The sequence below is a fragment of the Macaca thibetana genome, chromosome 4, assembly GCF_024542745.1.
Source record: "Macaca thibetana thibetana isolate TM-01 chromosome 4, ASM2454274v1, whole genome shotgun sequence".
Classification (NCBI taxonomy): Eukaryota; Metazoa; Chordata; class Mammalia; order Primates; family Cercopithecidae; genus Macaca; species Macaca thibetana.
The window spans coordinates 11,238,444-11,265,890 of record NC_065581.1 but is presented as its reverse complement, the minus strand read 5'-3'; the positions used below and the strand labels follow the sequence as shown (position 1 = coordinate 11,265,890).

The window sequence follows — 27,447 nt, the reverse complement described above, 5'->3', positions numbered from 1 at the left end:
ACAAAGAAATGATCCTTCCAACTGTGGCTCCCAGTCATGGCTTTTCTTTCTGCCCCTTGGAGACTCCTCTGTAGCTCCATTCTCATCCCATACCTCCAGGGTCTGTGCACACCAAGGCCAGTGGAAGGGGAGGCAAGGAACTGAGCAATCTGAGGTTAAGGGGGGAAAGGAAACACACCTTCTACTATTAGTGCAAAATGGGAATTTTCCCAGTTACTGATCTTGAAATAAATTCATCAGATAATAGCGTTCTCCTTGTTCTTTTGCCCCTTCTTTTGCTCACACATCCTACTTTAATTTAAAATATTACAATGAAAGAGAAATTTAAAAAGCAAATCCAGACCAAGCTGCATTCAAATGTGCATGTGGCCAGAAACCTTAAAAGTAGAAGGTGATCATTTTGTTTTGTTTGAATTTTTTAAAAAGTATAACGTCTGTCAGGTCCTGACTGTGAATACTACGTCTTGTGCCCAGTCGCCCCTCTCTCCTATGGGACATTGGCAAGCAAGAGGAACTACCATTTGTGATGGACGAAGAAAGATTTGCAGGTGGAGGGAGTGACAAGACCTGATTTGTTTTCTGCACATAATGAGTAATCCTTCAGACACAGAGATCCTCATCTGCAGCATTGAGAGAAAAGGTAAACCAAGTCCTCAGGCTCGGCACCCGTGGAAATGAGCAGAGGGAGAGAGTCCTCTGATTTGGCACACCAGTTCTGCACCAGGCTGTCCTTTGATATGACAGCTGTCTTCTGTGGTGGGGCCACCTAAGAAGTGCTTGGGAAAAAATCTTGATAGGAGAACTAGACAGAAACATGCTTTCAGAGAAAGGATGCGTCTTGTTGCTTATTGTGGTTTTTCAATACATGAGCCTAGTTTACATAGCAGGGGCCCAAATGCAGCTCTGTATAATATTGTCATACTTCAGCTATGTGCATGTTTATCATTTCTTTACCAATAACAGCTGGAGAAAATGGCTGAGATTGGAGAGGAGGGAGCAGAGGTAGAGAGGAAGTCAAAACATTGGAATGGATGACGTACAACTTCCCTGATGTATGAAGCTGCAGATTCAGCCACATGTAGTTGATGTCGCCATGTCAAGACTGCATTTTTCCTTCCAAACACAGAAGTATGGGGTAAGCTTAAAGCAGGACTATGAAGATGAAGCCATGGAGGCCCAAGACTTTATCTTGATTTCTTCGATTCCTTGGATATGTTTACCCCCTCCCCACACTGGGCCCTTGTAGCTGCTTAGACTGAACCTACTGGCCCTTCTCTTGCTGGAAAGTTGCCCTCCAAGAAGTGCAGGAGCTCAGATTGCACCTGCTAAGTGTTAAGACCAGACTCAGCCATGCTACCAAATCATTCTGCAACAAGGCCAGCTTCACACTGCCTGAGCAGACCTTTCTGTTCTGCCAAAGGCAGCTGAAGCAGGGAAAATGGATCAGCAAAGGTATCTGAGCCAGGCGCAGTGGCTCACTCCTCTAACCCCAGCACTTTGAGAGACCAAGATGGGAAGATCACTTGAGGCCAGGAGTTCAAGACCAGCCTGGGCAACAAAATGAGACCCCATTTCTACAAAAAATAAGATTAAAAAAATGAATCAGGTGTGGCAGCAACTATAGTCCCAACTCTTGAGATGCTACAGCGGGAGAATCGCTTGAGCCCAGGGGTTTGAGGCTGCGGTGAGCTGTGATAGCACCACTGCATTCCAGCCTGGAAGACAGAGTGAGACCCTATCTCGAAAAAAGTAAATAAAGGAATCTGAACTTGAAGAATGGACCAAAAAAGATTGATGCTCGACTGTCGTTCCTCTTTGCCTGTGCCGTCACCTGGGATTGGAATGCCCCATTTCTCGTCCCCAGTTCCCTTCTCCAGTCATCTAACTCCTCTGCTTCCTCCAATACTCAGCTAAGGCATTACCTCCTCCTAGAAGCCTTCCCTGAAATCCTCAATCTGTTCTCTTTCTTTGACTTCCCTCTTTGGAGCCTCAACTGTCTCTTTGGGTTTGCCTGTCCTGCTAGACTGAATGTAAATAACTAATGAGAGTATCTGCATGGAATGGAAACGGACCCTTCCTAAGTGCTGTGTTAAGTAACTTCACTGAACCAGACGAGAGCATTAGAGCAGCTGCTCTCTAGGGTTCTGCCAGCTCCTGTAGGCGGACGTGAGGCTGCTGGGGATGTTGCTATTAGTGATAAAGTTAAGGGCCCAAGAGGTTCTTTGCTTCACGACTACGTCATTGGAGGCTGATAAGCCATGGCCAAGTGTGTTCAAGGTCTCCAGCTGTCATAAAAGTGCCTGCTTGTTTATTTTAGGTAGATAAGTGTTACTATTATTCCTGGGATGGCAGGAAAAGCCTGGGGCAAGAAATCACTGTATGAGGATATATTGAGATCCCTGGAACATTAAAAAAAAAAAAAAAAGAGGCGGGGGAGAGAGAAAAACCACATAGTCTGCATTTGGTGATACTGTAATTCTAGCTCCCTTTAATTACAGTTAATCACTACTTACTATTTTGTAATCTAAGGTAATGAACACTGTAGCTTTGCTTGCTAATTGAAGTTGACAGAATGCGAGAAAGCGCCCCATGGCAAACCCCTTTCATCAGGGGAGTGTTTTATCTTTGTTTATCAACAAGAGAGTGGGTTTGTTGTTTGCTTGTTTTAAGACAGAGTCACACTCTGTTGCCCAGACTGGAGTGCAGTGATGCGATCTCGGCTCACTGCAACCTCGACTCACTGCAACCTCTGCCTCCCGGGTTCAAGCGAGTCTTATACCTCAGCCTCCAGAGTAGCTGAGAGATTACAGGCACACGCCACCACACCTGGCTAATTTTTGGACTTTTAGTAGAGTTGGCCAGGCTGGTCTACAACTCCTGACCTCAGGTGATCCACCTGTCTTGGCCTTCCAAAGTGCTGGTATTACAGGTATGAGCCACTGCATCTGCCTGAGAGTGTTTGTTGGTTTTTGTTGTTTTTTTTTTAATGGTTTACTCTAGGTTTAATTCAGAGGAAGTAAAGAGATTATTCTTCAGAACACCCTTGGGTATTTAACCCGGCACAACCCAATTAATAAGTGATCCATTTTACTATCACAAACTGAATTTATCTTTGGAAATACAGACAGACCAAAACAACCCAGAAACTACACATATCTGTTATGTATGAATTAAAAAGGAAAGAAATCACAAGAAAGGAAAAAAAAAAGAGTTATTTAATTGAGTGCATGGCCCCATTGGGGCTATCGGAAACCTGTATCTAAATTGGTATGCAATTTTGTGTATGTATTTTCTGGAAAGAAAAGTCATACTTTATTCAGACACCCAAGGAGGTCTGTGATATCCCCTCTGCCAATCTCAACTTAGATATTAGTGTTTAGTGAATGAAATAGTCCACAAACCAGATTGCCTATAAATCTGGTAATAGTGTTGTAAAATAAAGGTTTTCCACGCTCTACAAAAAAAGACCAAAACAAGTACCATAGCTATAATTCTCTCAATCCTCATCCCCATATTCTCTGTAGCTCCCTAAATAGCCTAAGACATCAGAGAAAGTCAGAAATTTATTGTCACAGCAGCTAGAATGACCTGTCACCTAACCACCTAACCAGACAAAGTCCAGAGCAGAGCTGGAGGAGCAGAAGTTCTTAGAAGGTCTACCCTGCACTGCCATCACTCATTTCCAGCCCAAAACCTTTAACAGATACTTTGTTTGTAGTGAATGGCTTAACTTCACTGAATTACCGTTAACCTCAGATGTTTGGGTTTTTTATTAAATGTTTTAAGACGAAAGGAAAATACCACTTTTTTTTTTTTTTTTTTTGAGACGGAGTCTCACTCTGTCGCCCAGGCTGGAGTGCAGTGGCTGCATCTCAGCTCACTGCAAGCTCCGCCTCCCGGGTTTACGCCATTCTCCTGCCTCAGCCTCCTGAGTAGCTAGGACTTCAGGCGCCCGCCACCTCGCCTGGCTAGTTTTTTATATTTTTTAGTAGAGATGGGGTTTCACCGTGTTAGCCAGGATGGTCTCGATCTCCTGACCTCGTGATCCACCCGTCTCGGCCTTCCAAAGTGCTGGGATTACAGGCTTGAGCCACTGTGCCCGGCTGAAAATACCACTTTTATGTAATGAGAAATTTCAGATACTTGACCTTTTTTTAAGTTCACAGATTCCCATCTTAATTTTCATCTTTACTGAAATTTCTTACAGATAAGTAAAATCCCTCTTCCTAATTTCAAACAGATTTAAATACCTCTGAAACTAGGTTAAAACCTATGATATGATGTAATTCTCCCATTTGGGCCAGTTGAAATAAATATAAATTTAGCCCTTTTTCCCCAAATATTGGTAGTGTGTGTGCACGCATGGGTGTGTGTGTGTGTGTGTGTGTGTGTGACGAAGTTTTGCTCTTGTTGACCAGGCTAGAGTGCAGTGGCCCAATCTCGGCTCACTGCAACTTCCACCTCCTGGATTCAAGTGATTCTCCTGCCTCAGCCTCCCAAGTAGCCGGGATTACAGGTGCCCACCACCACGCCAGGCTAATTTTTGTATTTTTAGTAGAGACAGGGTTACACCATGGTGGCCAGGCTGGTCTCAAACAGCTGACCTCAGGTGATCTGCCCACTTCAGCCTCCCAAATTGCTGGGATTACAGGCGCGAGCCACTGCACCCAGTCGGTAAATTCTTTATCATCATTAAAAGCCAACAATTTTAACTCAGTCTTATCTATATATCTGTTCTTTCATTCTTCTTGTATTTCAATGAATGCTTCTATAAGTACACTGACTTCAGCCGGGAGTGGTGGCTCCCACCTATAATCCCAGCGCTTTGGGAGGCCAAGACAAGAAGATCAATTGAGCCCAGGAATTTGAGACCAGCCTAGGTAACATGGTGAAACCCCGACTCTATTAAAAAAACATACAAAAGTTATGCGGTCGTGGTGGCGCACGCCTGTAGTCCCAGCTACTAGGGAGACTAAGGAAGGAGAATCTCTTGAGCCTGGGAAGTTGAGGCTGCAGCAAGCCGAGATCGCGCCACTGCACTCCAGCCTGGGCAACAGAGTGGGGCCCTGTCTGAAAAAAATAAAAGTATATTATAGATGCCATTTTTACCTTGACTCACTGACATCCAGTTTCAGAGCCTGCAAAGCTGAGACCCAACTCTGCTACGGTCTAAATCTGTTGTAGGGTGAAGCCTGAGGGTCAGTTTGGTGCCCCCTTTTACTTTTGTCTACTTAAATTCAATCTATTCTTATGGCATAGTATTTAGAAATAAACTTTCTATTATAAGCCTTAGATATACTATTCAAAGATAATTAGTTTATTGGAGAACTGGAGAAAGGCCATTTTCTAAATAGTTTATTGGAGAACTGGAGAAAGGCCGTTTTTCTCCCCCAGATAAGACTCATATCTCCACAGGCATTGACAATAGCTTCCTAATTTTTTTTCTCCTGATTAGTGCTATGTCTAATGAATTGCCCATACCCTTGTTCCCTAGGATCATTGTTGAAAATTACTAATATATACAGCAATCAGCATATGTATTTAGTTGAAAACCAATGTCTCCAACAGCCTTGAAAGCCCAACTTTCTCTTCCAATATCAAAATATTCTATTTTACTAATAAGTCATTTCTTAAGCCATATAAAATAAAGTCTAAGTATAAATCTTAGGGCATTATGAAAAGATACTTGGGAACTACATCCCTGCAGCCAAGGAAGTGGTGGCTTCTTTCTGCAAAGACATCTGACCTTATCAATGCTTCAGACCAAGAATTCAGTTCATCAGTTCATCTGCTATCTAATAAGCACAACAGCCACTTGTCCTTCACATGATAAGGTCATGGTACATTACAAGCCACTTGCAGGTTTAGTTTTCTTGAAAGGACACATTTGCAGGGAGCGCTACCAGACAGAAACGACTGACTGAAATCAAATAGTTGACATCAAGGGATACCAATTTCAGAAAAAGCAATTGAAGGCGGCAACCAGAAATGCTGAGATTTTCATATGAGGGCTGTTTGTAATCACAGGCCAACAGGTAATTCCAGCATGTGCAGATTCTCTTTGACATGGTGCTATGAAAACTGTTGGGCTAAAAGCAAAATCTCCACCTGACAGAAGCAATCCTCACTCCCATCTATTGATACTCTGCTCCTGATTCACAGCAATAAATGGTCCTTAAAGTGAATGAGAAGAGGGTAATTCATTCCCTACACACACACACCAAGATGAACCCAGTCTTCTTGCATTAACTTCTTGCTGAATGCAATCAATCCGGACCATTGGCTGGTTTTCCAGAGACTTCAAATAGCCTGACTTGGCTTGTTCAGCCAGTAGGGTTGAGATCAGAGACCCCTACATCAAGGTCACTGAAGGCACCATTGGAAACTACAACTATCCTAGCTTAGACTTAGACCGCTGGTTACAACTTCCCATTCCTAGGTGACAAATATAAACCCATACAGTAGTTGAAGACAAAGGACCAATAAAAAGCAGAAAAGTTGTTTTTATAATAATAAATACACCTGGCTAAAAATTCTAGTGGCCAGATAGAATAAATTTAGCATCTTAGCTTTCGTCACTAAAATAGGATCTGCTTCCAGGCTCACTCTTGTAAGGGAATTGTGTAGATAATGGCTTCTTTTTCAAGAGTTTAGGGCAGGGTTTCTCAGCATCAGCACTATTAACATTTGGGGCCAAATAATTATTTGTTGTGGAGTTTCCCTGTGCATTGCAATACATTTGTCAGCATCCCCATATGCTACTAGATGCCAATAGCACTATGTCACCCCTCCCCCAAATCCACCTGAGTATGACAATCCAAAATGTCTCCAGATATGGAAAAATGTTCCCTGGAGTAAGTGGGGGGGGGGGGTGCAAAATCACCCACAGGTGAGAACCACTGCTTTAGGGCATTATTTATTTATTGTATAAATTTATGGGATCCAAGAGCAAATTTGTTACATGCATAGATTGCATTGAGGTCAAGTCAGGGCTTTAGCCTATCCATCACTTGAAAACTATACATTGTACCCATTAAGTAATTTCTCTTGGTCCCCTCCTTTCCCACCCCCTCTCCCTTCCAAGTCTCCATTGTCAATCATTCTACTCTGTATGTTCATGCATACATGGTTTTTTAGCTCCCACTTATGAGTGAGAGCATGTGGTATTTGACTCTCTGTGTCTGGCTTGTTTCACTTAAGATAATGGCCTCAGTTCCATCATGCAAAAGACATGATTTTATTCTTTTTTATGGCTAAAGAGTGTTCCATTGCATTTATACACCACATTTTCTTTATCTAATCCTCCACTGATAGACACTTAAGTTTATCACATATCCTTCTTATTGTGAATAGTGCTGTGATAAACATGTAAGTACAGTTATCTTTAGGGTGTTATTTAATAAACACATTTCATCTGGACCAATGACACCTCTCCCCCGATTCCTTGCTCTCCAAAAGAACTTCCCTCCAAAAGAATTGCCTTTTCTTCTGTAAAAAGGTGACCAGTCTTAGTTTGAACAACTTTTCTGCCAATATTACTAGTCATAAGGACAATACACTAATTGATCCAATTGTTATTTCAGGATAGAGAAAAGTGCTTCCATCCATACATGCTGGAAAGCTTTAAGTATAGATTGAAAGAACAAAATAAGTTAAAGTCCAGAAAATACTATAGCAATATTCAAGTCATGAAGAAAACCAGAAAAAAATGAAAATTTAAAACTCATCTGAAATCTTCACCTGAAACCACACAGAAATAACCATTGCTGATATTTGGTGAGCATTTTTCCACTTATCTCTCCTTGTCCATATAACAGATATAAAGCCTGGTAGATACACAGAAGTTCTATGAAATAACCCAGGTTTCAGTATCCTGTAGTTTCATATCGACATTTAGAACAATGAGAGGATATTCATGCAATTTTAAACTTGAAGTGTCTGATTTAATTTTCTTTGAATTAGCAGGTTTAAAAAAACTGAAAACTGAAGAATCTGATGAACTTTCTACATTTCTTCACTGCTAGAGATACTAGTTCTTAAAAGGTCCCTATAATTTAAGAAAAGGTGCAAAACCTATAGAGCTGGCTGGGAGCAGTGGCTTACACCTGTAACCCCAGCACTTTGGGAAGCCAAGGCTAGAGGATTACTTGAGCCTAGGAGTTTGAGACCAGCTGGGGCAATATAGTAAGACCCCCCCATCTCTAAAGAAACAAACAAACAGAAAAACTTAAAACAGCTGAAGTTATTGTTATTTTTAAACTGTGCTTTTCACTGTTGACTCTTTGACAGGAAAGATGAGGAAGTTAGTTAACATATTTTTTTCAACCTTTTTTCTTCTATTACCAGTATGATTAGTTATACTAAAATACTTACTTGTGACCTTTAAATTCTCTTTTTCAGCCTTACTCTCCAAATTGTTTGGTCTCAGTTCTATTTTAAACGAATCCACAGCCTCTCAGTTTCTGAGTTCTTTATTTTGATTCATTTTTTATTTGGCTGGATTGGTTTTCAAGACACACTTTTTATTTGCAAAAAGAACCCATGGATGCTGTATTTCTTGAGGTTTGATTCGTTCCTAAATATCTGCCTCCTGCTTTCTTACTCAAGAAACAACTGGGCTAGAGATTGAATTCTTGGTCACCCTTTCTCTCGCTCAATATTTACAGACACCACTCCACCATCCCTGGTGGTTCCCCCAGCAGTGACCCATGAGCACAGGATGCTGGGGCGTGTGGCTCCTCACAGAGCCCTGATTCCTCCTCTGGGGGCGCCATCTCACTCAGACTGCAGCCTGGGCATGCTCCTGTCACCTCGAGGAGGCGATGGGGGTCCAGCTCTTGTTGGGCGCCCTCTCGCCACGGCTCAGCCCCCTCAGCCCCTGGGCTCAATCTGCATTTCCGGCGGGGAGGTAGCCGGTTGCAAAGTCCGTTCTCCATCTACAAGAACGGCAGCAGAGGCTGACCCTCCTTCCTTGCCCCAGACATGATCCGGGGAACTCTGATGGCTGCCGCTTCCCTTCTTCCATGCTTTCCATGGAGTCCAGAAGGCACCCTGCAGTCACTTCCTCGCCTTTCCCTGAGGAGGCCACCATTTCTCTCTCTCATCTTTCTGTCTGATTTCCTTTGTTAGGACCTTCGATTTAGTTCTGCCCTTTGGGTGCTTGTGATGCAGGGCAGGGGGCTCCAAATCTGGTCTTAGGCCGGGAGGGTTCTTGGCTTTGCTAAGGAAAGAATTCAAGAGCAAGCGGTGGTAGAAGATGGTAGAAGAAAATAGCGTTATTGAGATGGCAGTTATAGCTCCATGGCTGGTCCTGCAGAGAAGGGCTACCCCATAGGCAGTGTGCTGACAGTAACAGCTCAGAGGCAGTTCTGCAGTCAAATTCATACCCACTTCTAATTACACGCAAATTAAGGAGCAAATGACGCAGAAATTTCTAGAAAAAGGGGAGTAACTTCTGGGTCATCGAGTCCTTACCATGGAAAGGGGCGGTAAGGTTGGAGTATTGCCACGGAGTGTTGCCCCATCCTTGTTTTAGCTAGTCCTCAGTTTGGTCCGATGTCTGAGCCCCACCTCCAGAGTCCTGCTTCCTACCGCACTTGTAGTGACTTTCATGGGTACGAAAGAAGTCTTTTTGTATATTCTTAATGTATGCTCATTCCAAAAAGCACATACCAAATAACCAAGAATTCATTATCCCGTGATTCCATATGTACATTCTAGTATGGATTAAGTAGTACATACCCTTCTAGACATGGACATCTCGAACTTTTTCAAGAAGTATCACCCAGTGTGCTCTTGCCTACTCTGTCTCCTAAATGTTGCCTGTATTTTTAGTCAGTTTTACACGTCTTAGCACATGAAAAGACCAGACCAAATGAATAGTTATAGATTGTGACAAAAAGCTTCTCAAAATAGAATATCTTCCACAGAGGTCTTCAGTAAATATTTATTGATAAAGAGGCCATATTGAGAACCCTATTAATATGTTCCAGGGCTCCAGGGAAAAAAAGGATACATAAGGAAATACCAAAAATAAGTGTAAGATCAGGATAAAGATTATAATAATAATCAATGTTAACTGAGTGTTTCCCTGTGAATGGCACTGCTTTAAGTTGTTTACACAAGTGGTCTTGTTCAATTTTTACAACCACCATATGAAGGAGGTTCTACTACTGTCCCTACTTTAAAGATGAGGACACTGAAACATAGAGGAATTAAGGAATATGCTCATGGCCAGATAGCTAATAAGCCTCAAGTCTAGACTTGAACCTAAGAAGACTAAGAGATGCTCTGATATCTACATGGATTATTGTGAGGGAAATGGACTCTATCTTGACTAAGGTTTGCAAGGATGTAGGCTTACAGAAGCATACATTAAAATTTGGGTTAGGACTAACAAAAAACTTCCTTTCTTAAGAGCAACAGGGCTCAGTCTACCAAAAGAGGTTATAAGTACCCTGTGTAAATGTCCCAGACAAAAATGGCACCTATGCACATGTAACCTAATGGCACCTATCCATGTGTGACACCCTTCCAGCCAACCAAACAATGACCTCATGATGTCAAAGGCCAGGAATGTGAATTGGGAAGGCGAAAATAACAGCTTGCTTTCACTTTCCAAGCACAAGCCAGCCAGCCCAAGACGTTTCTCTCTGCCATGTGCTCCCTGCAGTTCAAGAGGGCCATCCATGCGCCAGACAGATTAAACACTAAAGGAATTTGAGACGATCACTCCTGGGAGGGTTTTTCCACTACTTTCTAATCCAGTGAAGCCTGGGCTGGCAAAGGCAGTTGAATTGAGAGTGGCTAAATATGCAGAGTCCTTGGAGGTTAGAATACAGTCTGTCTACAAAGAGAAGGCATTTTGCCTTCAGTCTGTCTGGATTTCTAATATCTACTGCAGACTATTAATCATGAACGCCAGACTCTTGAACCTCTTTGAGTTGTTTCACATTTAATCAGAATCCTCCCCCTTACACACACAAAAAAGCTACAAAATCCTGCCTGGTTATATGATTTACATGAATTTTAACATTCAAACAATGGTTTATCTGGAACATATCCCCTGCATTGAACATATATTTAATAGCTTTGAAATGAAGTCAAACAAAACCAAAAATGCAATTACTATGCATATCATGAAATCATCAGAATTAAAAATTAGCCAAGGTCATACTGTTCATTTCCTTTAGATTTCCTATTAAAACAATGGTTACCCCAGATTTTCACCATAGGAAATGGGGAAAAAAAACTGAATAACTCATTTTCTATAAGACAGTTTCCATCAAATTGTATTGGGTGAGAATTGGGCCCAGAATTTACACTTTAATGTAGGATTTTGCATTTTAAATGTCACCTGATTTTATTTGTGACGTTCACATTAAGCAGATGTCATAATTTACCTGAATTCCATGAATAGCTGTCTTCTTTGTTCATCCACATACCCATTTTCCATGTATTTAACTGGGCTTTAACTTATTTTATTCTTTTAGTGAATGTATCCTGTGTTTAACTCAGACTTTTCTAGTTTAGCTTTCTGAGATGTGAGGATGGAAATGCTTTTCTCTAAGAACCCTATTCTGGGATAGGGAAGCCAAATTGGAAATGTAGAGCCACACTGGTATACAGCTTCCAGAATAGTCATATTTCCCCGTTCCAACCACACATAAATTCCTAAACTCACTTCACACAGAGAATCTGGGAAGTGAACAAAGCCTGTGTTTTCCCTCTTCTACTCTCCGAAGGGTGGGTTGTGTGTTGGCACCTTAGGACAGGGAGGGAATTTAGACCGCATGCTCTTGATTGCACAGTCTGGGAGGGTATAGGGTGGTAAGGACAGCAAATGTTCAGCCAGGCCAGTAGAATGTTGCTAACAATCTGTCACCAACGCAGCTGCCAAAATTTTAAGATTGCCGAGAAAGTAAGTCTTTAAAGCAAAGCCTCTTTGTGCCTTCTTTTTGGAAGTTTCTTGCTAATTTGCTCTGCTGCTTCACTGGCAATCTGAGAGCTAGAGCTTTGGTACCATCAACTCTCAGCAAATAGAAGCTGGGTCAGCAGACTGCAAAGCAAAGGGTCTCATTAAACCACAGCCCTTTGCAAGTCAGGTCCGGGCACATGTTTGGCACCAATTTTCTCCACTGGGGCATATTCCAAAATACATAAGGCTTTCCATTTTTCTTTTTCTTTAAAAGAAATGCTCCAAAGTCGGATAAAGTTAAGGAATTTGAAAGGTGTTTAAGGTGGAGGTTTCCACTAGGAATAATTATTCCAAGGAGCTGAGTTCCAAATTTGACATCCTCAGGGTAAGACAAGAATCTAACACATCATAGCAATAACGACTGTCTGGTGGTCTGCAAGCTTCACCGCTGGGTCGAAGTGGTCTTTCACTGCACACAGACTTTAGTTGTTTGGAGATTTTAGCAGAGCAAAAACAAGGCGAAGAGAGAAAATAAGGTAAAAACAAGGTACAAGTTGTCACAACAGCCATATATTCTGGATTTTCCATGATCCACATCCATATAATCTCTCTGATTGTTCCCATAAAGGCAGTCATGCTCGCCAGTTTTGAATTAGAAAAGTTAAAAGCATAAAGTTGGTATAGTTTATAACAGATAAGATACAACTTTATTGTTCTTTGAGAGCAATGATTGTGCCCTATTTGTGTTTCTAATGACTTGCACATGACAAAGAGCTCAATTTATGTTGAATGAATGAATTGAAATATAAACATGCTAATGAAAATCAACAAAAATGTGGGAGGATAGTTATTGTATTAAGCATCATTGTTTTACCTCTATGACTGATTTTAACATACACCAAGAATGCAAAGACATAGGTTCTAATTGTGATTCTGCAGAATACCAGGGAGAAAGTTACTAATCCTCTAAAGACTCATTTTGCCATATAGAAAATGGGGTTAATAACTTCCCTTAGCTGGGCGCGGTGGCTCAAGCCTGTAATCCCAGCACTTTGGGAGACCGAGACGGGCGGATCATGAGGTCAGGAGATCGACACCATCCTGGCTAACACGGTGAAACCCCATCTCTACTAAAAAATACAAAAAACTAGCCGGGCGAGGTGGCGGGTGCCTGTAGTCCCAGCTACTCGGGAGGCTGAGGCAGGAGAATGGCGTAAACTGGGGAGGCGGAGCTTGCAGTGAGCCAAGATCCGGCCACTGCACTCCAGCCTGGGCAACAGAGCAAGACTCCGTCTCAAAAAATAAATAAATAAATAAATAAATAAATAAATAAATAAATAACTTCCCTTACTTAGCTTATGTTATGGAGTTGTTATGTAAACCACCTGAGACACTGAATGTGGAAACGCTTGGTAATCTGAAAAGATGCGAACCAATGTACATTTTCATCATTATCGTTATTATTGCTAATCATCACTGCTCTGGTACTCAGGGATGCTCAGTCATCTCAAATCTTGCAAAAAGAAAACTGCTGGGAGCCACAAAACATCTCATGCCACATGTGAGCTTACTTTCCAAAATGGCTTCATTTTTATAGTCATTAAAAAATAACTCAAAACCTGTCATTCTTTGTCCCTAGTGAGCCAACCAGGACATGATCAAATGCGAAGAATTATGGAGCATGAACCCCAGAAAGAATTCTTTTGCAACACACACACACACACACACACACACACACGCTCACACGTGTGCTCACACACACATGCTCACACACAGTATCACATCCTTTCAGCACTGAGAATGGTTAATAGGTGTGAAGACTCACGCACCGAAAACTGAGAAATAGTGTGTGACTATTTCTGTGACTAACACACTTTCTATATAATCTTCCTCTTCAATACCATCCTTACCCCAGATGTCCAGGATCTTCAAGTTACTTAGGCCCCAGCGTACATGCTGCTCAACTTCTACCACTTCTGTAAGTCATTTAATTCAAGCCCATTCACTCAATGCCCAGAACTGGAGTGACAATGGATGGGATGAGAAATCATCATCTTCTTCATCACCATCTTTATGATCTTCATCATTTCATGAACATTTACTATGTGGCTTTACATTCATTATCTCTGTCTATCGTGACAACACCTTATGAAACATATACTATTAACCCCACTTTACAGATGGGCAAGTTGAGACTCAGAATGATTCATTTTCCCAAAGGCACACACCCTAATGTGACAGACTCTGGATTTGAAACCAATTCCACCTGATTCTAAAGACCATGTTTTTCACCACCTCACTGTCATGCTGAGTGTTTTTAGCACAGAATTTTTGATGTGCTAGGACAGAGGTTGGAAAGGCCTGCTGGGAGCTTCTCAATGGACATTCTCTACTCTGTTTATTTTTGTCTATATACCAACATATATTTTTGAACACTTTTTTATATATGGCCAATGATGCTAGGCCTGGAGGAATATTAAAAACAATTATTTCTATAATGTAAGTGACTACTAGTTATTTAATTCCCTTTTTCTAGGGTTATTTGTATTTTAAAAGAAAGGCTATATGCTATAAGCCAAATGAACGAATCCCTAATGGTACGATTTCTGACACTGAGACAAGCAGATGGAGAAGGATCTTTGTTTCTCTGGTGGGGTGTGTGTGTGTGTGTGTGCGTGTGTGTGTGTGTTAAGGGTGCAGTGAAGCACTGCACTACTCATACCATACCATGCAACCATCTAATCTGATCTCTCAAAAGGTTCGATAGTATTGGCATCATTCTCAATATCCTCATCCTACACTTTAAAATTGCTAATTAATATTAATATTTGGTGACTCTATCTTAAAACAATACCTACTTCTGTTATTAGGAAAAATAGAAATTATATCGATTGTTCCTAAAGATACAATTTGTTTCTCTAACTCCAAGGGAAGTGAAGGAATATGTTTCAGACCATACATGTCTCTGTATTATTTGTTTTTGTAAGGTGGTTTTTGTCTTTTGCTTCGAATTGAGAGCATATGAACAAAATTCCACTGTATAAGCAGTCAATTTTGCTAATAATAACACATGCCTAAAGCACTAAGATTAAATTATTACACATACTAATAAAATTATTCACAGTGATACTCCTTGGTAATGCTGTACAGACAGAACCCATCTTCAAAGTCAACCCTGTAACTTCAAGCCTTTGTAGGGTCCTGCTGTTTCCAAGGATACAATCCAATGCTTAGTTTGCAGGAATCTGAAATCATCTGCTGTTTTAAAAACTTGAGATTAGCCATTGCTGCCCCCTTCCAGGTTGGCCTTTGGAAGCGAAAAGTCTTTAGGCTTAAGTGAGCTGGAGAATATTTCTGAGTAGGCAGGCTCCAGGTGGAGGGTACACTCCAAGATACCTTCGCTTGCCAAAACAACACTCCCTGCAAGGTTATCAGAGAAAAGGCAGTAGAAAGAGCCCTCCTGCCGCCAGAGTGTCTTGTTGTGCAAGGCTTCTCAGCCTGCCTGCAGCCACCGGGTGAGGAGGTGAAAGAACACCTCCCCTGGCAGAGCAGCACAAAGGTCAGGCACGTTTCCCTCCTGATCTTGGAGCTGGGTCCTCCTCCTTCACGTGAACTGTCCAGGGCTTGGTCATATACCCGATGCCCGGGTCCCCCTCAGTCCTGCCCGGAGTGACTCCACTGGTCTCCCCAGAAAAGACCAACAGCACAGAGAGACGAAGGGTGTCTGTTTTCTGGTTTCACATTGCAGCTCTTCTTGCTCTTCTGACGACAGAAACAACATCTGCGATGCCAGAGACCTGTGAAGTCATAAACAACCTTTCCCCCAGCCCTTGACAAGCACTACCTTGCTTTGAGGTGCAATCAGTTCTGACAAGTTTATGGCTTTGTGTCCTCCAACCCAATGGACATTACCCTCTGGGGAAGTTTAATGACCCCTCTCAGCTTCACACTGGCTGGAAGGAAAGGGCCAGAAGTCAGTAATGATGTGTTATGACTTGCCTGGCTTCAGGTAGTTCAGAACCTGAAAGCTTTAGTTGAGATTACAGGAGAACTCAGATGATGAACTGGCTTCCAAAGAAAGCCAAATAGGAAAAAAAAAAAAAAAAAAAAAAAAAAAAAAAGGCTTTTTCAGCCCAATAGCTGAGTGACCTGAAATTTAAATGCAAAAAAATGCATTAAAACCCACAAAACCACTTCCTTTAAAATTCTTGATAGCGAACATGTTACAGTATTAAGTGAACCTTGCTCTAAGCAAAATTCAGAGAAGAGCATTCACACCTCTAATAGAAGAGCCAGCCAGCCGTGGTGCTGGGGCCCAGCTCTTGACAAAAATGCTGATGTGAAAGCCTCGTTGGCCTGGTTCAGCCCCTGAGTCTCCCTGGTAGGCACACGCCAGGCTCAGAACATCCATAGCTGAATGCTCTGAGCCCTGTAAAAATGCAGTTACAATGGGAAATCAACTCTTAAGTATGCTGTGGGATGCTGTGATAAAATTTGAGTTTCTCTACCTTCAGTTTGCACTTTGGTTCATTTAGAAAACAGTCCATAATTGTGTGCTTCAAGAGTGCAATTCCATGGCTGTAACAGAATTGAGCCCTCTTTCTTCTGGCCTTTGCCTCTTTGGGGATATTCCAACTCTGTGGAAGGTGATCATTTGTGAATATGATCAGGTATTTATATTTCGCTGTTAATGAAGACTTCAGAGTCAGTTTCAAACAACAAGAGATGGATATAAGGACATGTGCTTATGAGTAGGGGACAAATAACTAGAGACAAAAAATAAAAAGAGACAAGATATAAGACAAGATAACCTTTGGTGCACACTACACACACACACACACACACACACACAAAGAATCTACATTGTTTCTGTCACTCTGCCGGGCTGCTGGAAGGCAGAAACGAGAAGCCTCAGCCCTCATCTTGTTTAGAGTTTTCCCTGGGCCAGGCTGTTCTGCTGCATTGGAATTCAACTTTGCAAATCTCAGTGTTTCCAGGTAGACCTTGGGAGAAAGGGGACCCCAGAAAAAATTAGAACAAAAAGGAAAAAGTAAGGAGCAGTATCTAGAATGAGAACATTGACAAAAAGAAGCAAAGTTCAGGAAAAAAAGGTCTATTTGTGGGGGCTGTTAGACAGACCTGGACTAGGCTAATTCCAAGGTTGCCTCCTTGGGCCCTCAGAAGGCACTCTTCCCTCTCTTCCCTCTCCAGATCCTAGTCTTCCCATTAGATCAATGAGGATGGAAGACTACACCAGGGCAACCAACAAGGGGCAATTTTACCTCCCAGGGGTTATTTGCCAATGTGTAGGGATATTTTTGGCTGTCAAAACTGAAGGAGGTGGATGCTACTGGCATCTAATGTGTACAGGCCATGGCTGTTGCGAAACATCCTGAAATACACAGGATACTCTCCAACACCAAAGAATTATCCAGCCCAGAATGTCAATCATGCCAAAGTTGAGGAACCCTGGCTCCACCGTTTGAAGGATCTGATACAGGTGACTGATGGTCCCCCAGAAGAGTATCAGTCTGGAACCACGGGTCCAGTGGCCATACTTTACATTTCTCCAGGGCCTGAGTGCCAAAGTGACCTACTATCCTTATCGTCACTTTGTCACCCTGTTTCCTGGCGTTCATGAGCATGGGAGGTTGAAAAACACTTCTCCAAGAGAGGCTTGGTCTGCAGTCAAGTTAAAAGGCGAGTGAGAGTGGGTCAACCTGCAAATATGCCATCCACGTGGGGCTGCTCTGAGTTTGCACAAAAGACAGAATGTCACCTAAATCAATTCACATCTATTGATACAAACAGCCTACTGCAAAGGCTCTATTGAATCCAGGGTTTGTAATAAGTATATCAGAATTCGACCGGGCAGGGTGGCTCACGCCTGTAATCCCAGCACTTTGGGAGGTCAAGGCAGGAGAATCGCTTGAGGCCAAGAGTTTGAGACCAACCTGGGCAACATGGCGAAACCCTATCTCTACAAAAACAAACGTAAGAATTAGCCAAGCATGGTGGCGCACACCTGTAGTCCCAGATACTCAGGAGGCTGAGGTGGGAGGATCACTTGAGCCGGAAGGTCCACACTCTAGCCTGAGTGACAGAGTGAGACCTGTCTCAAAAAAAAAAAAAAAAAAAAAAAATTTAAATACTAATAAATACTGTGAAAGAGATACCACCTACACTTCTTGATAATGGTTTGGTGAATACAGCCAATAAGAGCAGAGGTGCGTCTGTGGTGGTGCTAGAGTGGGCCGGAGCGTTTCCACAAGTTTGCCAAGTATTACAGAAATATTCTGCCCTCCTGCTGCACATACACCTGGCAGGAGAGGAACCAATGGGAGATGGTCTCACCGGGAAGATTCCAGCCAGATGGGGGCCCTGCCTTGGCAGGTGCTTGGCATAGGAAAGGTGGTTCTGAAGCGCCAAGGCCAGGTGGCTTGTGAATCTGCCTACATTCCCTTAACTCTCTGAGGCTTGAAATATTCCCTCAGGGCTCCAGAAAGTTGCTCTTGTTCAGCTATGATACCCCATGCCCTACCAGCCTCTAGCAAAAACCATACATAATGACTTGGGAAATTCTTTTCACTTTGCTGGGCCAAGACCCAGATGCTGTGTGGGCATGAGGATGGGGGCCTAGTGGTGTTACTCCTGCATTCCTCCGTAGCAAAAAAAAAAAAAAAAACAAAAACAGTATTAGGAGAGATCCAGGGAGAGCAGGAGAATACAGGGTCCCTTCAACTTCTGCCCAAATTTCTGCAGTAGCCTCCTAACCAGTCTCCTTATAACTCTCTGGTTCCCTTCCAATCTCTCCCCTCCTATGCAACCAGAGGGATTCCTTCACACTGAAGGCTGATTATGTTACACTCCTGCTTAAATACATAAAACGATTCCATAGTGCTCAGGGATTAAGAGAAAAATCCTTAACAGATCTCAAAAGGCCTTGTATGGCTCCAGTGGCTATGTGGATCCATGCAAGGCCTTTTGGGATCTGTTAAAGAATGTTGTGCCTCTCAAGCCTAAAATCCCACCATGCTCCCTGTGCGCCAAGCTTGCTTTCAGTTCCTTGGATGCCCCGTGCTTCCTTCTGCCACAGGGCCTTCACACATGCTGTTTCAGCTGCCTTAGTTCTCCTCCTCCCAGGCCCTCACCACCTCTTGTCACCGGACTAATTCTATTCCCCTCAGTCTTTACCTCTCTCACAAAGGCCTTGGCCAACCTCCCTCACCAGATCATGCCTCCTACACCACCTTTCATGGCAACACGAATTTCTTTTACATAGTTCTCCACACAATTGCAATTTTACATTAATTTATGCATTGGGATTCAATAAATATCTACTGAATAAACAAATGAATGAATGAATCACGCCCTCCTGGGTTGGAACAGAGAATCCCTCCGACCACACATTCTTCTTCCATCTCTTTGGTGATTCTGTCCTCTCAGCACGGGGAGCTGTTGATTTCTATCTCTGCCCGCAAGATTTTTCCTTTCTGGCCAATCCCATTCATCCACTCATTTCTCCATGAACTCTTCTCTCATCTCCCACTCCTCAGAGAACTTGCTTGTCTCACTCTATGAATCCTGTTGCGTTTTCTCTATTTTTCCACACTTTGCCTTGAATAGCATCAGCTGTAGACACGCTAGTCTTCCCTTTGGGGCTCTGAACTTCTTGAGAAAAGAGACCCAACCCAACATATTGTTCTGCAAAGCAGCGTGTGCTTAATAAGTATTTGTGAAACTGAAATACCACTTGTGAAAGTTCAGGTGATAGGAATAATCTCGGGGGACAATTCTAAGATCACACCAAGATACCAACGCCACTTTCATTCCACTCATTCCGACTTCTAAGAGAGGATGTAGAATGTAGCTGGGAAGAGGGTCTCTCTCTGTGGGGAGAGAGAAGCTAGAAATGCTGTGAGAGTTTTCTAATTAGCAGTAAGTTACCACGACCTCTGGGGCCCGGTGGGATTTCTTCTTTTGCTCCAGATGGCTGTCATGGCAGTAACTATTTCTCTGCATGTAAGGTGGTCAGATCGAGCAAATAAAAATACAGGGCTTTAAGTACAGTGTACACTGCTTGGGTGACAGGTGCAGCAAAATCTCAGAAATCACCACTAAAGAATCACAACCTGTCCCCCAAAACTATTGAAATAAAATTTTAAAAATATAAATAATTAATATTTAAAAATACAGGGCTCCCAGTTATATTTAAGCTTCAGTTTCAGATAAACAGCCAGGCGTGGTGGCTCACGCCTGTAATGCCACACTTTGGGAGGCCGAGGTGGGCAGATCACGAGGTAAGGAGTTCAATACCAGCCTGGCCAATATGGTGAAACCCTGTCTCTACTAAGAATACAAAAATTAGCCAGGCACGGTGGCACGCACCTGTAATCCAGCTACTTGGGAGTTTGAGGCAGAAGGATCGCTTGAACCGGGGAGGCAGACATTGCAGTGAGCTGAGATCACGCCACTGCACTCCAGCCTGGGTGACAGAGTGAGACTCCATCTCAAAAAAAAAAAAAACAAGTTTCAGATAAACAACAACTACATTTTTGCACAAATATAACCCAAATATATCATGGGATGTCCTTTTACTAAAAAGTTCTTCATAGTTTATCTGAAATTCAAATATAATTGGCCATCCTGTATTTTATCTGACAACTGTAACTTCATGCTTTTAGCATAAGCTGGTGACTCCAAATGACAAGTCATTAAAAAAAAAAAGTACAAAATCACCAGATGTGTGTAATTCCTTCTCACTGTATCTTTGTTTGTCTGCATGTCTGTAATATCACTGCCTGAGTCATTATTGTCTTAGAGGGTGGATGCTGGATCTATTTTATTCTTTTTATAGAATCCTGATGTTGCATTCACATACACAATTAAAGCATACTTGTGTTGCTGCCTGTGATGTCCAGAAGAAGGAATGGACTTTGGTAATAGTTTTTATAATGTTCCCACAGAAGATTTAAATTCCAAAATGATACCATAGTTTCCCACACTTAAAATTTCACATTTCAAAAAACACCGTAAAATTTAAACATGGAAACCAGTTTTGAACATTTGAAATAAGTTAACATAAAGTTCAGGTTTTCATTCCCATGCAGTATGAGTTTGTCCCAGGGCACGGGGTTGTGCAGGGAAAGAAAAGGTATATATTCTCCAGCAATTTTCCTGGAGACATATGACTTTTCAAGTAAGAGGAAATAAAAGTGAAGAATGAGACATATCCCCGATCAAATTTTACCTTCAGAAATATTAACTGCTACAGGACACTTACTCCCCGCAACCTCAGTGGAGGAGGCCAGATTCCTACAAGCAGGGAGACCTTGCTTGATTTCATTATATCTTTTCCTCCTTTACAATCCTGCAATGTGATACTTTCTCTTTTATATCAATGGGGGTTGAAACTCAGCTTGATTTGACAAGGTTTTGTAAGTTCAATGACGGCGCACATTCATGAAAGTGCCAAAGAGATAGGAACCTGTTAGGACTAAAATCCAAGCGTTTTCTTTTGACGGTACCCTCATCCTTGTCTAGAGGTTCTTAAAAAACTATGGCCTGACTTCTTCATGACTCAGATGTTTGCAAGACCCCTAGATCATTAAGACATACTTAAACATTCTCGTGCCCGTACTGTTCCGCACAAGATAATGTTTTGTTCTTAAGCAACTGCTGGAAAAGCATTAAAAACATCTAGCTCAAGCTCAATTTTCCCAAAAGAATGATTTCTTGTTTGAAGTTTAGGAGAAAAAAAAATATATTCCTATCACTTCCATTTCTCTGTGTCTAATTTTTATTTATTTATTTTTAGAATATGTAAAATATGTATTTTCTTAGAATAGTTAGGCCCTGGGGCATACAACCAATTTACTCAAAAACAAACCCTATATTTAAGAGACAGAGTTGTTTTTTTTTTTTTTTTTTTTTCCTGGGAAAACGAAACTACAGGCTAGGAATTTGTTTCTGTCCTCTATTTGTCATTTTCAGCTTTGATTAAGATAATAATGCTTTGCTTGTGCAGAAGGCTCTATATAACTCAATAGTGTAAGTGACATGGACCTAAAATGTCTATTTCCTACAAGCTCTGTTCTGCTCTCTACAGGGTTTCTTTGACCATAGAAGGCGGTGTTTCCAGGAGGCATGGGAGGTGGCTGTGGGCAGTGTTAATTTGTTTAAAGGATGGATAGCCTACTCAGATCCATAAAGAATTCTATTAACATAGATTTTGCTGAAGCATTCAAAATAAACAGAGATAATACATGAGTTACTATGAAATTGGGATGTGAGAGCTGGTTCCAATATTGCAATAGGAACCTACTATTCTTTTGCTTGACTGGCATCCTCTTAGAGCCTCCAATAGCTTTTCTCAATTTTTATGTTCATCTGTATTCTCAACTCCCAGTGAGCCAGAAAGTTCATGACATGCTCAGGCTGATAGAAAATGAGAACACCCGTCGGCTCTCCAGAGGGCTCCGCTGGCATAGCTAAGAGCCCCAGGACAGACGTGAAATGAAGATCTAGCTGAGAGAGCACCACAGCGCCCAGCTAGAAGATATTAACACAAGCCCTGATTCACATGGAACAGCAAAATATAATCTGTGTTTGACAGGAATCGACACAGCCTTCAACCCCGAGGTGGAGCGAAAGCACCCAGATATGCTTTTGCATTGATGGGAAGTGCAAGCAGGAGGTGAGGGGAGAATTTTGCCCATCACTCACCATCTGCCCCCCGCAACACACATACAGAGTCATGCCAAGACATGAAGCAGCACAGAGACCCCAGCATTCAGCCACCCCTGGCACTGAGACACAGAGAAATTAGTCAAAGACCCTGAGGGCAGCTAGAACACAAAGGGTCATTTCTTTTTAGAAACACCAGAGAAAGGACCATATTCTCCAGCTAAACCTTGCCTGCTCCTTGTTTTGCTTTGTTTTCCTCTTGTAGCACTGTTCCTAAACTCCTAAAGTGGTTGAGCACCGTGTCTGAGGCCAGAAGCTTTCGTGGGTCACTAGAAAAGAGCCTAGTTGGGGGAGGAACTGGATTGGAACGTGGAAAGCTGGAGTCGGGTCTGAACTGCCCTGCCGCCTTGGCAAATCACTCCTACAGATAATGAGTGGGCCTCAGCTTTCTCACCTCCAAAACTGAGATCCTGATGTGAGTCCTGCCCACGTTAGAGAGGAGAGAGAAAACCATGACCATCATGGAGGAAGATGCCTCAGGACACAACTTCCGCACAGGGAAGGTTGTCAATTTCCTCTGTAGTATGGATTTATGTTCCTCACCTAACCAGCCTGGACTCCAGTATCCATATCTGTTTAATATTAAGCTCTCTGAAATGTCTCCACCATAGGTATCTCATTAGTAGAGGACAAGAGATAAAGGTGATTTAATCTAAACTGCCACCACCCCTACAGCAAAACACCTTTACTGATTCCTGTAACCACTATCTTTCCTGAAATGTTAGTATAGGATTGACCATATTGGTTACATTTGAACTGACTTTTCCATGTTGAGAGAATTAAGGTCAAGAGAATGAAATAATAGCCAGCCAGTTTTTACACAACAACATTTTTTAAAGGATAAGATGTATTCTTTCCATTGTAGGTTATATTTCTTTAAAGCTCAAATTAAACAGTCACTTATCCTATACCCCATCATCTCCTTAAATCTCCTTACAGCAGCAAAATTTTGGAGACATTTTCATAGGTGGAAAATACAGGCCCAGTACCTAGAGAAATTAAAATATGGAACACTGGCTCAAAGTTCATGATTAAAGGTAGTAAGGAATTTGCAGGTGTGTAGTTTTTTCCCCCAGTCTAGTAAGAAGAATCATTTTAATGGTGTTAACCAGTGGGTTCAGACTGGAACCTTGTTAAATTGATTTGCAAATGGGAACTTCGAAACATCCTAGAGTGGCAAAGTGTAACGGAATGAGAGATGGGATGTGGGGCGCTGTGCCCACAGTGCATTTCCAGTTCCTTTATCCCAAAGGAACAGTCATTGTCAAGCTCAAAAGCCAGGGCTGGACTCAGCTTCCAGGTCTCTCCTGGGGACCTGGGGAGGAGCGATTCCCACTGGATGAATGTTAGCAGAGAATGGCATGCTGGCGAAGGGACGCCAGAGAACTCTCTGGTCATAGGACAGGCAGCAAAAGTGTCTTCGGTAGATTCAGGACGTGATTCTGGGCAGTTAGCAGCCTCTCTCCCCTGCGGCGTGTTAAGAATACTTGAGGATGTTTTCCCCTAGCATTTATGATGCTGAGGAAAAGAGATTTTGGAAACTACCTTGACAAAGAAATTAATGGAGGGTGACATGGGGATTCCAGCAAGGCCAACATACAATTGCCTCATTTTCATGGTATGTCAAATTAGATTTAGGCTTTGGCTACTGTGCTTGTCATGGGGGCTCTAACCCTCACCCAGGGCCAGCATCTCACAAAATTTTATGACTTTACACTGACTTTGACCTCCAAGGACAGGGGCCAGTGGGGAGAAAGGCCAGCAGAGGCCCATTCCTCCTCTAGTCTCAACCTCTCTCTCCCTCCCTCTTTCTGGAACTTGTGCTCCTGGGGTGGATGTCTGACTGCGTCTTTGGCCACAGCCAGTCATTTGCACATCTGTTCCTGTGAAGTGACAGGCAGCGAGGGGGCTCACTGCCCACTTCAGGACCCAGACAGCTATGGTCCAGGCACTGCTGTGGGTTGGAGAAAGCTGGAAAAGACCTGCCTGTGGCAGGAATCTCTGGGTGCCTTCACCATGATCTCCACACTCACCATGTGTGTACCAGGAGGGCAGATCCAGACACAGGGGCTAGAAGGAAGCCCACGCGAGCCAACAGAACATAACCTGCAGGCAGAAAGAGGGAAATGCACTCTATTACCCAGTGCCCTAGCATGACTACCTACCATGAGCAGAGGTCTATCCAAATAGGCAAACAAAACCTGGCACATGTACATTTATCAAACAGTTATGGAGGATCTACTGTACATATTTACCCAGTAGGTACTTGTGGCCAATACTAGCAGTCATCCTCTGATACCCAATGTCCTCTTCCTTAGTCATGAAATGACCACCTAGAATATAGACTACACCTCCCAGCATCCCTTGCAACTAGCTGTGACCATGTGACCAAGATCCAGCTAATGGGAAGAGAATGGAGGTTCTAGGAGCACCTTTCAGGGAGGAGGCACTTTTTTTTCACCTCCTTCTTTCCTGCTGGCTGGAAGATGCTATTTAGAAGTGATGTCTAGAATTTGAGCTGCCTTGGGCCTTGTACTGAGGATTTCAAAGCACAAGGGAGGAGAAACCTGGGTCTCTACACACTTTATAGAGACCTGAACCAACCCAGGAATTCTAATAAATAAGAAGAAAATTAACTTCTGTCTTTTTAAACTCATTCTTCTATGGTTTTTCTGTTACTCACAGTCAAACTTAACTCTATAGGACTCAATATATATTTGTTTTATTTAGGCCTTCAACTGATTGGATGAGGCCCACCAACATTATGAAGGGCAATCTTCTTTACTCAAAGTTCATTGGTTTAAATGTAAATCTCACCCCAAAACACCCTCACAGAAATATCCAAAATAATGTCTGACCAAATACGTGGGCACTGCAGCCCAGTCATGTTGACATATAAAATTACCCATCATGGGGATGAAAACTAGTGGGTCATTGGCAGGTGAATAGCTGGAATGACTGTGAACGCTGGGGAGAGAGAAGAGAAGGAGAAGGCAGGGACTGAGGAGCATCATTATTCAATGATCAGATGGAGGAGAGGGCAGGTAGCTGGCAAAAGAGACGGCTGACACTTCACCAAGTCCTCAGAGACCAATACTGTAGGGAGAGCCATGTGCAGGTAGCATGGCCATTCCAGGGCCAAGGTGGAGCCTCAGTCTCCCATCGAGCAAGTTTCCAGAGCCAAGTGAGATCAGGGTAGCACTGGTGTGCTGGGGGCTTAGTGCCAACCAGAACTTGACCATTCTGGATGGGCCTGGCCTTGGGTATGTGTCAGGTCAAAGGCTCTGATATTACAATTAAGAACGGAGGGCCACAGAAGCCAGGAGGACCCTGAACAGCCAGCAGAACAGTCAAGCCGCTTCCCTGTCCAGCTGTTCTCCAAGACCAGAAGATGTAATAATGCCTATTGCTGTTTTCTGTACAACATCAATTTTCTCATTAGGATACTTTTGGGGAACCAGTTTGAGAATACATAGAACTGCAATGTTGTTCAAAACCAATAACAAGGTTATAAGCATGAGGTCTGAAGCCAGATGGGCCTTGGTTAGATCTTTGCTGTGATCCTGGGCAAGGCAGTCACTCCCTGAGGTTCAGGTTCCATATGTAGGATTACTAACCCCTCCCTGATTCATCATTATGGAGAAGAGATGGTGCACTTAGCTGTATCTGGCACATGACTTGTACATGGTAAAGGCTGTCCTTTATTTCTTTATTTTTTTTTCCTTCTCAAATCTACTGTTTTTATATTTTTTAAGTAAGCAGTGGTATATACATCATCTTTTTAAATGTTTCTTTTGGGAAGATCTTATAGAAAAAAAATGGCACCCTGAAAGTTTCAGCTCTATATCCCAAAAATTGTCTTTCAAGAGTTAAAAAACTCTTTAAAATGAAGAGGCTTTTAAAAAAACTCTTTATGAGTTAAAAAAACTCTTAAAAATGAAGATAATATACCTGGCCTAAATCAAAATAATCTGAAAACTAGATGTGTCCCAGTGGAAAGCCTACAAAGGAATAATCTCCCATCTTCATGGGACCTTCTTTCTCCTTTCTTTCCAAAAGCCTTCACCAACACACACCCCAAATTTTGCTTTTCTTTTCTATTTTATTACCATTTTTTGGCTGTTATCACTCCATGTTCCCTTGCATGTGTTAAATGTATACATGTGTTCACGCAACTGAAGTCATCTTTTGAAATACATACAAAAATGTTAACAGCCAATCTCATGTTTGTGTTAGCCTTTGAAATCAGGCTTAAAATAAAAATGCATGAAGTCAGTTATAAATTGCTATTGCCAGACAGAAATGAGATGACTATTTGCCAGAGGTCTGGGAGCATGGGGGGAAATGGGGAGTGATGGCTGCTGGGCATGGTGTTTCTTTATGGAGCAATGAAAACGTTCTAGAAGTAGATAGTGATGATGTTGCTGTAACTCTGTGACTATCCTATAAAACACTGAAGGGTACACTTTAAAATTGTGAATTTTATGTAGGTGAGTCAATTTTAGGAGGACAGACTTACAGACTTGAGCTGAGTATGCAGGGAGGAATGAATTGACTGGAAGAGCAAAGTAAGAGATATTCCAAAGAGGAATTCAGAAGGAGGGAGAGATCATGATGCTCTCTTTACTTGGTTACTGTTTTAAACTTTCATTTCATATTGCAGTGTTTTCAAGGGGAGATGGGAAGATTGGACTTCTAGGCAAGGGAGTTGGGAGCACAAATCTTGTTTGGCGGGGCAGGGAAGAGCCACATTAGAATGTCCCTTCACAAGCAACCCTTATCTT

General features: G+C 42.4%; 1 protein-coding gene and 1 long non-coding RNA gene across 2 annotated transcripts in view; one reads left to right on the top strand and one right to left on the bottom strand.

Annotated features, from left to right (window-relative positions):
- Positions 1–27,447, top strand: part of NEDD9 (neural precursor cell expressed, developmentally down-regulated 9) — a 123,594-nt gene that overhangs the window by 33,597 nt on the left and 62,550 nt on the right. The gene's annotated exons all lie outside the window — the stretch shown is intronic.
- LOC126953888 (uncharacterized) overlaps positions 1–27,447 on the bottom strand; it is a 109,103-nt gene that overhangs the window by 63,327 nt on the left and 18,329 nt on the right. The window contains exon 2 of the long non-coding RNA XR_007725399.1: positions 24,697–24,769. This is a non-coding gene — a long non-coding RNA (uncharacterized LOC126953888). The remainder of the gene's footprint in view (positions 1–24,696; positions 24,770–27,447) is intronic.